Genomic DNA, 17,127 nt, shown 5'->3' with positions numbered 1-17,127 from the left:
CACAAGTGCTTTACAACTGTATTTTTCCCCTTCTGGTGCCTGCCAGATGGCCTCCTCCATGCCCTCAAAAAACATTCATCTGAGGTCTTCCTCTGACCCTTACCCTCCTTGGCTAGTGCTTTAAATTACTTCCCTCCAGTACACTCTCTCCTTCTTCCTTGCTAACAGACCCTACTTTTTTTTTGTGGGAGAGGACAGATAAATGCCTAGCCCCAAGTAGTGGTTCATGATTCATCTGAATAATTGTGATAATATTGTTCTTTATTGCTTCCAGCTTCCTTAAAGCTAGAGCGTGGCTGTATAACCCACGTCTAGCCAAGGTACTGAAGGAAAGATGGCTGCAGGACATAATAAAAGGCAACACCTTAATCCTGGCAGGAAGAAAAGAAGGAAGGAAGGAAGAAGGAAGGAAGGAAGGAAGGAAGGAAGGAAGGAAGGAAGGAAGGAAGGAAGGAAGGAAGGAAGGAAGGAAGGAAGGAAAAGAAGAGGAAAGAGAAGAAAGAAAGAAAGAAAGAAAGAAAGAAAGAAAGAAAGAAAGAAAGAAAGAAAGAAAGAAGGAAGGAAGGAAGGAAGGAAGGAAGGAAGGAAGGAAGGAAGGAAGGAAGAAAAGGAAAGAAGGAAAAGAGAGAAAGAAATCAAGTGAGCCTGGGTCCTAACACTAGGAATAATGAACAGAGTTTCAGATTCCTTTGCAGATATTTTTGTGGTTGTTGTTGGTTCTTAGAATATATCCTTCTAGGTATTAGTCAAATACTTTGTTTTAAACACATTATATGTTTTTTCCCTGTGTCATTAAACCAACAATTTGATACACAGGGTCATTTGTTTATTTTTGTTTTCAATGTTTATTGATTTTTCCCCCATTTGGATTTAAATTTCTATTTATATTTACACTGTTCAAAGTCAAAAGCACAAAACGAGTGGCATTGTAAGAAGCCTAAGTGCCACCTCTGATTCAATCACTCCATTCTATCCCTCCAAACAAGGAACAATTTTTATTAGCTTTTAAGAATTGAGTTTTAAAAAACACCAGCTAAAATGTATTCCGTTTCTTAGGTATAAAGAAATATACTATCCATACTGCAGTGTGACTTGTCTTTTCATCTAGCAGTGCATATTAGAGATTTCTCCATAGGACAGCCTTTCTCCTTTCTTTGAGGAATAATACTTCATTCTGTGACTATTCGATAGTGCTCTATCATGTGAATGATATGATGATATCATCTATCATATCATAATGTCTTCACCCAGTTCTCTTAAGGATGGATATTAGGATTATTTCCAGTATTTTACAAATAATCTAACAACAACAACAAAACCACACAGTACATACATCTTTTCATATTTTTGTTCAAGTATCTTTTGTTCACTTGTTTGATTCAAGTTTTTATTTAAATTCCAGTTAATTAACATATAGCATAATGTTAGTTTTTGGAGTAGAATTTAGTGATTCATCACTTACATATAATACAGGGCTCATCACAAGTGCTCTCCTTAATGCCCATCACCTATTTAATCCCATCTCCCCTCCAGAACCCTCAGTTTGTTTCCTATGATTAATAGTCTGTTTTATGGTTTGCCTCTCTTACCATCCCACTATGTTCATGTGTTTTGTTTTTTAAATTCCACATATAAATGAAATCATATGGTATTTGACTTTCCCTGACTGACTTATTTTGCTTAGCATAATACACTCTAGCTCCATCCATGTCTTGCAAATGGCAAGATTTCATTCTTTTGGGTGGCTCTTCTTTATCCATTCATCAGTTAGTGGACATTTGGGCTCTCTCCATAGTTTGACTATTGTTCATATGCTGCTATCAACATTGGGGTTCATATACCCTTTTAACCTGTATGTTTGTATTCTTTGGGTAATTGCCTAGTAGTGCAATAGCTGGGTCATAGGGTAGTTTATTTTTAACTTTTTGAGGAATCTCCATACTGTTTTCCAGAGTGGCTGTACCAGTTTGCATTCCCACCAACAGTGTAAGAGGGTTCCCCTTTCTACACATCCTTGCCAACATCTGTGTTTCCTGTGTTGTTAATTTTAGCCATTCTAACAGGTATGAGGTGGTATCTCATTGTAGTTTTGGTTTGTATTTCCCTGATGATGAGTGATGTTGAGCATCTTTTCATGCATCTGTTAGCCACCTGTATGTTTTCTTTTGAAAAATGTCTATTTATGCCCATCTCTTACCCGGATTATTTATTTTTGGAGTGTTGAGTTTGACAAGTTCTTTATAGATTTTTGGATAGTAACCCTTTATCAGATACATCATCTGCAAATATCTTCCCCATTCTGTAGGTTGCCTTTTTGTTTTGGTGATTGTTTCCTTCCCTGTGCAGAAGCTTTTTATCTTGATAAAGTCCCAATAATTTATTTTTGCTTTTGTTTCTCTTGCCTCTGGAGATGTGTCTAGTAAGAAGTTTCTATAGCCAATGTCAAAGAGGTTACTGCCTGTGTTCTCTTCTAGGATTTTGATGGATTCCTATCTCACATTTAGGTCTTTCATCCATTTTGAATTTATTTTTGTGTATGGTGTAAGAAAGTGGTCCTGTTTCATTCTTCTACATGTGGCTGTCCAGTTTCAACACCATTTGTTGAAGAGACTGTCTTTTTTCCACTGGATAGTCTTTCTTGTTTGGTCAAAGATTCGTTGACCATAGAGTTGTGGGTCCATTTATGGGTTTAGTATTCTATTCCATTGATCTATGTGTCTGCTTTTGTGATAGCACCATGCTGTCTTGATGATTACAGCTTTGGAATAGAACTTGAAGTCAGCTTTGCTTTGCTTTTTTAAGATTGCTTTGGCTATTTAGGGTCTTTTGTGGTTCCATACAAGTTTTAAGATTGTTTGTTCTAGCTCTGTGAAAAATGCTGGTAGTATTTTGATAGAGATGCATTAAATGTATAGATTGCTTTGGGTGGTATAGACATTTTAACAATATTTGTTTTTTCAATACATAAGCATAGAATGTTTTTCCATTTCTTTGTGTCATCTTTACTTTAATCAGTGTTCTATAGTTTTCAGAGTACAGATCTCTTACATCTTTGGTTAGGTTTATTCCTCAGTACCTTACGGTTTTGGGTGCAATTGTAAATGGGATTGATTCCTTAATACCTCTTTCTACCATTTCATTATTTTTGTACAGAAATGCAACAGGTTTCTGTACATTTATTTTATAGCCTATGACTCTACTGAGTTCGTGTATCAGTTCTAGTAAGTTTTTGATAGAGTCTTTCAGGTTTTCTACATAAAGTATTATGTCATCTTCTAATAGTGAAAGTTTGACTTCCTTTTTTTTAAACAGATGCCATTCTTTTTTTTCTTTTTAAAGATTTTATTGATTTATTCATGAGAGAGAGAAAGAAAGAGAGAGAGAGGCAGAGACACAGGCAGAGGGAGAAGCAGGCTCCGTGCAGGAAGCCTGATGTGGGACTCAATCCTGGGACTTCAGGATCATGCCCTGAGCCAAAGGCAGGCACTAAACCGCTGAGTCACCCAGGGATAGTCTTGACTTCCTTTCTAATTTGGATGCCTTTTATTTCTTTTTGTTGTCTGATTGCTGAGGCTAGGACTTCCAGTACTATGTTAAATAACAATGGTGAGAGTGGACATCCCTGTCTTATTCCTGAGCATAGAGAAAAAGCTCTCAGTTTTTCCCCATTAGGGATCATATTAGCTGTGGGTCTTTTGTACATGGCTTTCACAATATTGAGGTATGTTCCTTCTATCCCTACTTTGTTGAGGGTTTTTATCAAGAATGATGCTGTACTTTGTCACTTCCTTTTTCTGCATGTATTGAGAGAATCATATGGTTCTCTTCCTTTCTTTTAATAATGGCATATTATGGTGATTGATTTGTAAATATTGAACCACCTTGCAGTCCAGGAATAAGCCCCATTGATCTTGATTATTTGCTAGTGTTTTGTTGAGAATTTTGCATCCATGTTCATCAGGGAGTTGGCCTATAATTATGTTTTTAATGGGGTCTTTTTTTGGAAATCAAGGTAATGCTGGCCTTGTAGAATGAGTTTGGAAGTTTTCCTTCCATCTCTAGTTTTTGGAATACTTTGAGAAGAATAGATTTTAACTCATCTTTAAATAGTTTGTAGAATTCCCATGAGAGGCCATCTGGCCCTGGACTTTGTTTGTTGGGAGATTTTTGGTTACTGATTCAGTTTCTTTGCTGGTTATCAATCTGTTCAAATTTCCTATTTCTTCCTGTTTCAGCTTTGGTAATTATGTTTCTAGGAATTTATCCATTTCTTCCAGATTGCTCAATTTGTTGGCATATAATCTTTCATAATATTCCCTTATAATTGTTTATATTGCTATGGTGTTGGTTGTAATCTTCCTTCTCTCATTTGTGGACTTTATTTATTTGGGTCCTTTCTCTTTTCTTTTTGATTAGTCTGGCTAGGGGTTTATCAACTTTATTTATTCTTTTGAAGAAACAGCTCTTGGTTTCATTGATCTATTCTATTGGGTTCTTTTTTTCTATATCATTTATTTCCAATCTAGTCTTTATTATTTCCTTTCTTCTGCTGGCTTTACACCTCATTTGTTTATCTCTTTCTAGCTCCTTTAGGTGTAAGATGAGGTTTCATATTCAAGATTTTTCTTGCTTCTTGAGGTAGGCCTATATTGTTGTATACTTCCCTCTTATGCCTTTGCTGCATCTCAAAGGTTTTGGAACATCATGTGTTTGTTATCATTTGTTTCCATGTAATTTTATTTCTTCTTTAATTTCTGGGTTGGCTCATTCATTCTTTAGTAGGATATTCTTTAGCCTCCAAGTATTTGTGGTCTTTCCAAATTTTTTCTTGTGGTTGACTTCAAGTTTCATAGTGTTGTGGTCAGAAAATATGCATGGTGTGATCTCAGTCTTTGTGTACTTCTTGAGGACTGGATGATTTGTGACCCAACATGTGATCTATTCTGGAAAATGTTCCATGTGCACTCAAAAAGAATATGTAGTATGCTACTTTAGGATTAAATGCTCTGATATATCCGTTAAGTCCATCTGGTCCAGTGTGTCTTTCAAAGCTATTGTTTCTTTGTTGATTTTCTGCTTAGATGATCTGTTGATCAATGTAAGTAGGGTGTTAAAGTCCCCTACTATTATTGTATTATTAGCAATGAGTCCCTTTATGTTTGTTATTTACTGTTTTATATATTTGAGTGTTCCCAAGTTGAGAGCATAATTATTTATAATTGTTAGGTCTTCTTGTTGGATGGACCCCTTTATTATGATATAGTGGCTTTCTTCATCTCATCTCTTGTTACAATCTTTGGTTTAAAATCTTGTCTATTTGATATAAATATGGTTACTATGGCTTTCTTTTGATGTGTATTAGCATGATAGATGGTTCTCAATACCCTCATTTTCAATCTGCAGGTGTCTTTGGATCTAAAATGAGTTTCTTATAGGCAATATATAGAAGAGTGCTGTTTTTTGTGGTTGTTTTTTTAAGTCTATTACGACACCCTCTGTCTTTTCATTGGAACATTTAGTCCATTTACAGTCAGAGTAGTTATTGATAGATGTCAATTTGGTGCCATTTTATTACTTGTCTTGTTTCTGGAGATTTTCTCTGTTCCTTTCTAGTATTTGTTGTTTTTGGTCTTTCTTTCACACTCAGAGTCCTTTTTAATGCTTCTTGCAGGGCTGGTTTAGTGGTCATGAACTCCTTTAGTTTTTGTTTGTCTGGGAAACTATCTCTCCTTCTATTCTGAACGACAGCCTTGCTGGATAGAATATTTTTGGTTGCATATTTTTCCCATTCAGCACATTGAATATATCATGCAACCCTCTTCTGACCTACCAAGTTTCTGCAGATAGATCTGCTTCTAAACTTATTTGTCTTCCCTTGTAAGTTAGGGACTTCTTTTGTCTTGTTGCTTTTAGGATTTTTTCTTTTTTTAAAAATTATTTATTTATTTATGATAGTCACACACAGAGAGAGAGAGAGGCAGAGACATAGGCAGAGGGAGAAGCAGGCTCCATGCACCGGGAGCCCAACGTGGGATTCGATCCCAGCTCTCCAGGATCGCGCCCTGGGCCAAAGGCAGGTGCTAAACTGCTGCGCCACCCAGGGATCCCTAGGATTTTTTCTTTATCAGTATATTATGCAACTTTTACTATGATATGTCTTGGTGTTGGCCTGCTTTTTTGATTTTTATGGGAGATCTCTGTCCCTTGTGTATTTCAATGTCTGTTTTCTTCCCCATATTAGGAAAGATTTCAGCTATAATTTCCTCAAATAAACCTTCTGCCCTTTTTCCCTCTCTTCTTCTTTTGGGACTTCTATGATATGAATGTAATTTTGCTTTATGGAGTCACTGAGTTCTCTAAGCCTACATTCATGACCTAATATTTTTCTTTCACTCTTCTTTTCTGCTTCATTATTTTCCATTTTACCTTCTATATCACTTATTCATTCCTCTGCTTCTTCCATCCTTATGGTCATTTCATCCAGTTGGTTTTGAATCTTGGTTATTGCATTTTTCATTTTGATGTAACTAATTTTTAGGTCTTTAATCTCTGAGGTAAGGGACTCCCCAGAGTCTTCTATGCTTTTCTTAAGCCCAGCTAGAATCCTCATGATTGTTGTTTTAAATTCTGGATCAGGCATATTACTTATATCTGTTTTGACTAGAGATCCCTGACTGTGACCTTATCTTGTTCTTTCTTTTGGGATGAATTTCTCCATGATGGTATTTTGTCTAGGTCTGTCTTCTTCTGTGTGCTAAGAAAGCCTGTTATGTTTCCTGTTCCTGAGAATAATGGCTTTATAAAGAAGAGGTCATGTACTATCCAGGGCTTGGCACTTCAGGAAGTGTCTCTGGTCTCTGGTGTGTGCTCTGTGCACTCTGCTGCTGTGTTTTGGCTGCTGTTCCCTCAGGTCAGTCCTCTGTAGAGTTTCTCCTTGCCTGTAATGGAGAATGTTTGAAACTTGGGCAGAGTGTGGCAAGTTCTAACTATGTGTACACTGGTCTACCTGATGCTATTTCCACCAGAACTTCAACTCTTTGGTCAGTAGACAAGGTACATGTGGGGGGTTTGTGCTAGTCTTGCCCAGGAAAAGCAGCACCTGCAGAGTGCTAGAGAGTGGGGCTTGGTATAAGTGGTTCAGGTCATCACTGTTGGCACAGGCCTGCTTATTGAAATTAGTTGATGCTGAAGTGTGGGGGAAAGAAATGGCACCAGCCCCCTCCCACATCCCCATAGGGCAACCGCCACTGTCTGGGAAGCCCTCTCAGAAGAGCAAACAATCTCTCCTCCTGTGTCCTAGACATCCCTCTTATCGCTGCCCTCACTCTGTCTGTGTGTGGGCTGTCTACCTCCCCAGAAGGGCAGTGTACCTGTGTTTTATCCGAGACAGGCTGGCTGAGATTTAAAACTCCAAACTTTAGGAACCTGGCATGGTGCAGCCCCACATGGATCCTCTGGAGGAGGGTCTCGCTCTGCTAGGATTGATGCAGGTTTGTCCCAAAAGGTGGTTGCACCATAGTGCAGGGACATGGAGTTGGAGTAAAGTGCAGCAAAGAGCCAGTGTCCAAGTTAGCTGCCCTTGGCAGGGGTGCGTCTCTTTGGCTATGCTGAGGGGTGGGGGAGAGCAATGGGTCCCACTAGCTCTTTTCTCCCCGGAGGGGCAATACCACTTTTCCCAGATGTGCTCCAAAAAATGGGGAACCATCTCTTGCAGTGCATACCAGGGGATCCTCAGAGCACACCCTGTGTTCCCAAGCTATGTGGCCTCCTTCTCCACAGGAGCACTGCAGCACCCTCAGGACTCAATACCCACCATGCTGCAGACCTCTAAAACTCCAGTCTTTGAGTCCTGCTGGTTGTAAAAACTCCAGAAAATCAGCCCATCTTGTTTTCCCAGTCAACGGCTTTGGGGAAGTGTTTTCCTTGTGCGATACCCTTTGTTCTCCTCTCTCTCTCTCTCTCTTTCTCTCTCTCTCTCTTTCTCTGTCTCTCTCCTCTCTCTGTGACCAGGCCTTCCTACCCCTTGCAATACCTATGATCCATTTCTCCTGCAAATCATGTCTCCACACCTCCTCCTTTCCACCATGTGGCCTCTTCCCTCCGTCTAGTTGTGCCATTTGTTCTGTCAATCCTTGGGTCGATTTCTTGGGTATTCAGAATAATTTGATATTTATCTAGTTGTGTTCAAGGGGTGAGGGAAGCCTACTACTCTGCCATCTTGGCTCCTCTCCTTTGTTCAAGTATCTTTAAGGTGGTTTTCTAAAATTGTAATTGTTTTGTCAAATGGTAAATGCATACATAATTTTGCAGGATACTGTTAACTTCCTCTCTATTGCATTGAACCATCTTGCATTCTAACCACCAAAGGACATAAGAGTCTGTTTCCTCATAAACTTGGCAATAGAAAATGTGGTCAAACTTCTGTATTTTGGCCAATTAGGTAAGTGAAAAATTGTTTCTAAGTGAAATTTGTTCTTCATTTTCTTTTCTTTTCTTTTCCTTTCTTTTCTTTTTTTCTTTTCTTTTCTTTTTTCTTTTCTTTTCTTTTCTTTTTTTTTTTTTGAGGGAGGTTGAAAAGCTTTGTGTATTCTTAAAGTTATTTGCATTTTTTCTCCATAAACTGTTTATATCATTTGCTCATTTTTCTCCCCTATAAGGCTGTTGGTCATTTTCTTGTTAACCTTTAGAGGCTGTTTATTTATTTGGGATATTAATCTTTTGTCTATAATATAAGTTACAGATATTTTCCCCAGTTTGTCACTTGTCATTTTTACTTTGCTTATGATGGATTTTCACAATACACAAATTTTTATTTTCATGTGATCATATTCATCAATCTTTTCACCTGTTAGTATAGATTTTTGAGTCATGGTTATAAAAGTTTTCTACTCTAACAGTTTATAAAGCAATTACTCATGTTTTCTCTTAATATTTATACATTTGTATGTATTTTAACATTTAAATAATTGGATATATTTTACTTTATCCTGATTTACAGTGCAATGGATTCAATTTTATTTTTTAAACATACCTATTCCAACATTTATTAGAAAGTTCCATCTTTTCTCCATTTATTATATGCTAAATTCCCACATGCCACTGAATCCATTTCTAGATTTATTATTAATTTATCCATCTATTCATCTTCTAATACTATAGTAGCCATATTGTTATCACATGCTTTAATGTAATATGTTTTAATATTAGATAGTATTTTTCATGCTGTGGAGTAATTTCTAGACATATGGCTAAATCCCTAAACATTTCTCATTTCTCTTCTTTTCAAGATTTCTTTTTTGAATTTTATTGCTTGTTATATTCAACTTATTCTACCTTAGAAAATATAAGGATATTTTTGTAGTGAGTGCATTACATTTATAAATTAATTTAGAAAGAATTGACATATTTATAATGTTGAATTTTCCCATCTCAAAAAGGCATGTATCATTTCATTTGCTTGAGTCTGTTTTTTTGTATTTCAGGATGCTTTTAGAATTCTCCTTATATAAATATTAGATATGTCCTGTTAAGTTATGCCTAGGTGTTCTGTTATTATTTCTATTATTATTTTTAGTACTGTAAATGAGGTTTCTTTCTGCTTCCATTTTGTTGTTATGAAGACTAGTATTTTCTATATTCCTTGATTTCTATTATTTTTTTAGATTTTTACATGAATTTTTAGGTTTTCCATACATTTAAAAATTTCATTTTCTATAAATCCAGGTAGTTGTATCTCTTCCTTTCCAATTCTTACACCTTTAACTACTTCATATTGACTACAACATAATAATTATTTTGAGAAGTACCTTCAAAACAATTTTAGAGGGGATCTCTGGGTGGCTTAGTGGTTTGGCGCCTGCCTTCGGCCCAGGGCATGATCCTGGGGTCCCGGGATCGAGTCCCATGTCAGGCTCCCTGCATGGAGCCTGCTTCTCCCTCTGCCTGTGTCTCTGCCTCTCTCTCTCTGTATCTCTCATGAATAAATAAATAAAATCTTAAAAAAAAACAATTATAGAGAATAGTGGAGATGGTAGGAAATCCTTTGCTTATTTTTTATTTCAGAGGGAAATTGTTTTATGGTTCCCCTTTTAAAAAGGTGGAATACAGCTACTGTTATTCTTAACTACACTAAAAGAGCACCCACCCTTTTCAGCCTGAAATTATTAACAAGCCCCTTTTCTCATCTTAGCCTTGAGGGTGGCTAGTCTCCAGCCTTTAGGGAGATGGATGTGGAGATAAGTGTCCATCCCACTCTCTATACTGCTAGGGCTTGTAGCTGAGAACTGCAAAACTGGCTCTCTGCCACCACCACCCACTGGGGAGAAATAGCACCGCCTCCCTCATTCTTTAGTAGAGGCACATATCCTTAACTATTCCTTTATTCTTGACCCTTCCCTCACTGCCTTTCTGAAGCCAAACTTTTCTAAAGAACAGGTTAGATTAGTCTATTCTAGTACTCTTCTGCTTTTCTTTTCTTAAATTAAATTGGACCTAGTCACACAAAAGATTGATGTCTTAAATTCTTAACATTCCCCTCTCTCAGTTCATTCTGTCTATCCTTTCAATCTGATCAGAAATCAAGGGACACAGGAAACACACAAGTGGAAACAATGACAATAAGCCTCTGACCTCAGTCCTCCCAGGAACAGAAATACCTCGGTGGGAAAAAACCCCAAATTTCAATGATAAGTAATACATAATTGGATTTCATTAGTAACAGGAGATATAGAAGTAAATAAATATGCTTCATATGACTTGCTATTGCAGCTTTGAATGTGTAGCTTTGGTCTGCCTGATGAGTGCTCTTAACTGAAAGAAAGGTTGTGAGGACTATGACTACAGCCTTGAACTCACAGAGTGTGAGTCTGCAGTTCCATGAAAATACAGTTAATGAAAACACAGTGACTTGAAATGGTCATGTGCGTGGCTATACTTTGAGACAGAATCATTTAAATCCCTTGTGCTAAATAATTGTACCGTCTATATCCTATTGAATAGAGCACCGTGTATTTCTCTATACAATTATACAGTAACGCACCATTTGGGAGGCTTGGAAACTTGGCAAAGTATTTAACCTCCCTATGTTAAAATTTTTACTTTGTAAAGTAAGAATACTTCACCCACATAACACTTCTTGTGGGAATTAAATGATGAAATACACTTTCAAAGAGCCAGCACTACACCAGAGTACAGATTTTTGTGTGTGTGCTCCAGACTTCAAGAAATAAGTGGCATGTATTTGAGAACAGAGTAGGAGAGGCACTTAGTAGAAGAATGAGAAGGTAGAGATCAAAAGTCAGGGATGCTTGTATTTTCACTGTTAATAAGAAACCATGAAGGGCACCAGCGTGGCTCAATCTGTTAAGTGTCTGCCTTCAGCTCAGGTCATGATTCCAGAGTCCTGGGATCAAGCTCCACATTGAGCTGCCTGCTCAGTGGGGAACCTGCTTCTCCTTCTCCCTCTGCCTGAAACTCCCCCCGCTTGTGCTCTCTTTCTCTGTCAAATAAATAAATAAAGAAAAATCTTTATTAAAAAAAAGAAACCATGTAGAAAAATCTTTATTAAAAAAAAGAAACCATGTATATTTACAGGTTTGTAAAGCCTGCAAAACCTCTGATGATAGCTGTTTTATTACAGGTAGGAAATAAATAATATGAGAGATAATAGCTTTATTATATTTTGTAATGCTCATACCGCATCTGGATTTCCATATTAAAATCTGGATGTCCTATTAGAGTAGGCTGTTAACAAGTTTCAATGTACATTGTAAGTAAATTTTTTCCTACAAATCCATCGGTTATGAAGACTCACTCAGTAGTCATTTCCAGGCTGGAGAAAGGGCATTTTCCCCTCAGGAAGCAACATAGAATCTTAGGAGGAGGCGACCATGTGGGGGAAAACCCTCTTCTCCTCTTAGGTGAATCCCAAGTCCCTAGATGAGAATCATTAATTCAGAGGATAACCAATGTAGTAGGGAGTCTCCAGACCGTCTTACCGTTAATGGTTGGAGTATTGGATTGTATTTGGGCTTCAGATGAGATAAAAATTAAGGGCAGACATCATGGCTATCTTGGGAGAAAGAAATTGCAGTACTAAAGAACATTACGTATTACAATTATGTATAATATATATTATTATATTATTGTGTAATTAAGATCAATTGAGAAGAAGTTATGTAAAGATAAGTTTTCTTCAAAAGAAAGTGAGCTTGAGGGACTCCTAGGTGGCTCAGCAGTTGAGCATCTGCCTTTGGCTTGGGGCGTGATCTGGAGATTCCAGGATCAAGTCCCACATTGGGCTTCCTGCATGGAGCCTGCTTTTCCCTCTGCCTATGTCTCTGCCTTTCTCTCTCTGTGTCTCTCGTGAATAAATAAATAAAATATTAAAAAAAAAAAAAAAGAAAGTGAGCTTCCATCCAGCAACTAACTTTAACAGTTTAATAGCTGGGAGAAACTGGGGACCCCTGTCTATTAAAAACTTCCCAGCAGAAGACAGATAGTTATTTGGTGGTAATGCTACCCCAGGTAATATATTACATGGTGAGTTGGAGAGTCGACTAAATCTTTAATGATTCTGTGATTTGTAACTGTACTAAATATATGAAGTATTAATTTTCTCATAGATACCAAAATATAATGTAGTACTTCACAACTATCTTCAGATGAGTAGTTTGAAATATTCTTATTCTTGAAGAATTTAAATACTCTTAAATTTGAGTGAACTGTTCAAGTACAGATAAGAAAAGTTTCTTTAAGGAGACAAGGAATAATTTTATCATTTACTTGACAAAATATTAATTTATCATTATGTCATCTTGGTCTTGTTTAAGGGTCATTGCCTTATGTTCATAATATTGCCTGAAAGTGGCCCAACTAACCTTTATTGAGAGCTCATCATCTTACTTTATGAACCACATACACTCTTCTAAAATTATAGATATGATTAAATATGAATTAATGAGCTTAATGAATCTTCTCTCTGAGCTCTTAAGTACTAAGTAATAAAAAAGCATCATGTTATGATGGGACAATGATGCCATCTAGAGAGATGTATGCATTGTTCATGTAGTATAGAGCTTTTGAAATATTATATCAGTAAGGCTATGGTTCAAATGGATTTTTAATTAAACCTAACAGGGAAAACAAGGATGTTGGATGGAAGAAACAATCCATTAATAATTAGATTTGTCATAGAAATATCATAAGCTCTCGCTTCGTGCTTGAATTGGATTGAAAACATTAACAAGTATGTTTATAATCAATCTTGATGCCTGTTAAACTTCTCTATATAGAATAAAGGAAATTAGGGAAACCAATAACATTTATCATTTATAAGAGGAGATATAAATGGATGCAACTGAGTTTAGAAAGCAGTTGTAAAAAGGCAAGAATTCTAGCTACTGGTATGTTAACACTCCATCTTTTTTTTCCTGTATATCTGATTAATCAGGTATTACACAGAATATGGATATTATGTACCCAATCTAATATTACTAAATGTGACTCTTGTAGGTGAGTTTTTCTTCTAGCTTTCTCTAACTTGTAATGGTTTTACAACAGAGACATTTAATGCTTATCATATACCAAGGAGCAACCTTTCATTTCCTAGTCTCCTTTGCAGTTAGTTGGTGTCATGTAACCGGTTGTGGCCAATGGGATGTAGGAGGAACTGAGCTATGCCACATCTTGGCCATAAAAGTGCCATAAGCCCCCTGTGTAATCTCCAGCTCCCACTTTCCTTCCACATTGATTGGGTTGGCCACCAAGAGAAGATAAAGCTTGAGTCCCTTTGTCATTATATGAAAAGGCAACTAGCCTGAAGAGCTCATGGGATCCCAGTGGACTCTGAATGAGTAACTACTTTAATCTGTTAAACACCTGAGATTTCTGTAGATTTGTTATTATAGATTCTTAGAGCAGTGTCCTCTGATTGAGAATGTGAATCTGATTCCTTAAAGCCCTTTAAAAAAAAGTGAGGCGTATTTTATTGGTCAGTCTAGAAAATTCTTTCTGCAACTGAGGGTCCTGCATTCACCACCTCCTATTGCCTAATATGGAGTCTCAGTCAACTTCATTGATGTAAACACTTCATCATTCAAAACTCTCTTTATTTCTTCTAGCCATAGATATAATACACTAAGAGAAGTGAAATTTTCTTACCGTGTATCATCACATTCCCACTCATTCTTGTTTTCCTCCAAAAGATCCTTGAGTGATATGCTGCATAATGGAAGGCTTCCTATCTAAATGGTTAGGCTGCTCCATCTACTTCTAAGGTTGCCTAGGGATGATATAGCATACTTTTTTGTCTTCTCTTTTATCTTCAGGGCTCAGAAGGATTTGGAAACACTGAAGTAGAGTCAAGGGATAGAATTTCAGAAAACTTTGTGTCCCTTACTAGGGCTTCCATGGGCTATGGGTATAAACCATGTAAATCTCATGGTTGTCAACGGTTTAACCCCAACCAGATAACTTTCTCCATCTTCAGTGGGGATGCCTCCCACCTCCCCAAGTTTTTGTGGGGGGAATGTTCTACAAAGACAAATTGAGCCTGCCACATATTGGGCACTAGCTAGGGAGTATGAGTGGAAGAAAACAACAAAATACCACATTACGAGGGAGCTCTATTGGGGAAACATAAGCATATACACAGTCTCACAAAGTACTTACCGAGCTGTGGAGAGGATACAGGGAGCTGGGCACAGCTGGATGCAGCATGAGCCATAAAAACCTGACAACAGGACCTGGGAAACCACTAGTACAGTCCCTTAATGGCAGAATTCCATATTCCACACCCTACAAGTTAGCCACCCCACTTTAGCTGAATAACTTTATTGAGAGAGCACTGCTTAATTATGGCTGTTATTTAAATAATAAGAATGGAGGAATTGAAGAATGTAATAGTGGGGAAAAAAGGCATTACAAATAATAACACCTGGACAACAGACATAAACCAGGACTGTAGTGGGCTAACTGAGGTATATGGTCATTGCACCTTTAACCTCAAAGTAGGCTATTTTATATGCAGGTAGTTTTAACTTTGGTTGATGTTCATCTTGTCACACATAAAGGGCATTGCCAGGTTTTTTTTTTGTTTGTTTGTTTTTTGTTTTTTTTACAGCTGGCATCCCCTTGGATGTTTGGAGAACATGTAATAACAGTTTTTAAATATTTCACTGTCATCACCATTTAGAATGTGCGTCCATTTATGGAACCAAAATCTATAACTTAACTCATTGGTTCTAGTTCTCTTTCTTAGAGCCATGCAAAGTTGGCTTAATTTTCCAACCCATATTCTGCACACATCCCATCCATTTAAATATTTGAAGATAGATATTTGAGAAACCAATGTCAAACTTGAAATAAAGTTTTAGGCAATCTGAGACTTCCAAAACACTGTAATAATTTCATTAGGGATTAAATATAAAAGGAAAAAGCAACTCTAAAAAAAGTAGAAGAAAATATCAATGTGTATTCATTTATTCACCCTGTAAATTGGAAAGAAATTTCTTATATTAAGTTACTTTAGAGAAAAATAGAAGAGGTTAACTTTTTTGAATACATTAAGATATAGAACTCCTACTGACAAACTGATGAATACTAACAAAGTCAAAGAAACTAAAAAATAAACTTGACAGATGTGCTAAAAGATCAACATAGTAATATCATATAAGTCAATAAGGAAAACACTAATTGGCCAAATTAGGTAAAAAAAATTCACAAATGCAGAACTGTAAGTGATTAATAAACTTGTAAAACTGTTTTATCTCACTAATAACCAATGAAATGTAGATTAAAAAACAAGTTATGAATTTCCTCTCTTTAATAGAAAATATTTTTAAGTAATATCAAACCCTAGAGAAGGGTTGATGAAACATGGATTCTTAGCCATTTATCAGTGAGAGAAAAATATTGGAAAAAATTTAGCATACGCTTGAAGATATTTTATGCAAGTAGACAGTACTTTGATGAAATGAATAGGAAAAAGGCTTCTGCACACAAACATGCATCCCAATGATATTTATACCAGTGAAAATTTAGAAGCAATCTAAATCTTGAGTGGTGAGTGGCTGTGATATATATCTTCCCAGTGAAACAGTATGTGTTTTTAGGAAATGGTATTTCTGAAGACTTTAAAGACATAAAGCAAATGCTTACTCTCATAAATGACAAAAACATGCACAAATGGGAAAAATAGATAAAATGCAAGAGTATCTTAAAAAGTTGTGCATAGAAAATAGTCTGAAAGGAACTATAAAACAGTTATATTAACAGGGTTTGTCTTTGGGTGGTGAAAATATAGATAACATCCCCACTCCCACCTCCACCAGGCAATTTTGTTATCAGAAAAAGCTTATTTAAAAAAAAATTCGTGTAAAGACAATTACAGCCTCTCCATTGATCCTTCTTTGCTCTTCTATCTGAATAACTCCAGTTCCTTCAGCTTCTCTTCCCATGGCTTGGTTTTGTGACCCACCTTATCCTTTGGCAAGTGTGATGGAAACTGAATGAAATACTTCATGTTTGAGATAATCATTGAAGAGCAATAAAGATCATCTCTCTCATTCTGGATACTATTGATATGAACTTTATTCCCTTTTTACAGTCATTTCCAGTATTGATTCGTACTGAATATAACTCTCTAAGTGAATGGATCTGAACAGTTTTGTTTTTTTTTTCTCTTCACCTCACCTGAGTAATGTAGCCTTATGCTCACAAATGGCGAAAGGGCAGGGCAGGGTCCATCAGAAATTAGGATGAGAAAGAATGGTGGGAAGGTGCACATACATATGAGATGCTGGAGTAAAAAGGCTTAGCCCTTGGCCGTTCCCTCTCGTTCCTTTCTTCCTAACACATAAAGAGTTCCCAGCCTTCCTTAAAGTCGGATAGTCCTATAACTGAGTTTTAACCCATGGAATGAGAGAAAGAGACTGATGCTTGCCATTTCAAAGCTACATGAGTATATCTCCCACACAGAATCCTTTATGGTCCTTCCCCCTCTGGCCAGCTGAAATAGAGAAGGGATACTGGATTGAATTGGATTCTGGGAGCCAGGAATTTTGGAAGCCACATACTGAAGACGGCAGAGCTCTGTCAGCCTAGATTCCTGAAAGATTGTATGGAGGA

The 17,127-nt window shown here is 36.8% G+C and overlaps 1 long non-coding RNA gene across 8 annotated transcripts in view; it reads left to right on the top strand.

Annotated features, from left to right (window-relative positions):
• Positions 1–17,127, top strand: part of LOC144300623 (uncharacterized) — a 151,951-nt gene that overhangs the window by 16,596 nt on the left and 118,228 nt on the right. For 7 of the 8 annotated variants that reach the window (XR_013367403.1, XR_013367399.1, XR_013367400.1 and 4 more), the window contains exon 1: positions 8,350–8,440. The exons of the other annotated variant lie outside the window; for it this stretch is intronic. This is a non-coding gene — a long non-coding RNA (uncharacterized LOC144300623). Of the gene's footprint in view, positions 1–8,349; positions 8,441–17,127 lie in introns of those variants that run through there. 8 annotated transcript variants of the gene reach the window in all.

This window comes from Canis aureus, chromosome 28 (genome assembly GCF_053574225.1).
Source record: "Canis aureus isolate CA01 chromosome 28, VMU_Caureus_v.1.0, whole genome shotgun sequence".
NCBI classification, from domain to species: domain Eukaryota; kingdom Metazoa; phylum Chordata; class Mammalia; order Carnivora; family Canidae; genus Canis; species Canis aureus.
Note: the sequence above shows the minus strand (reverse complement) of the source record. Positions and strands in the feature narration are given on the sequence as shown.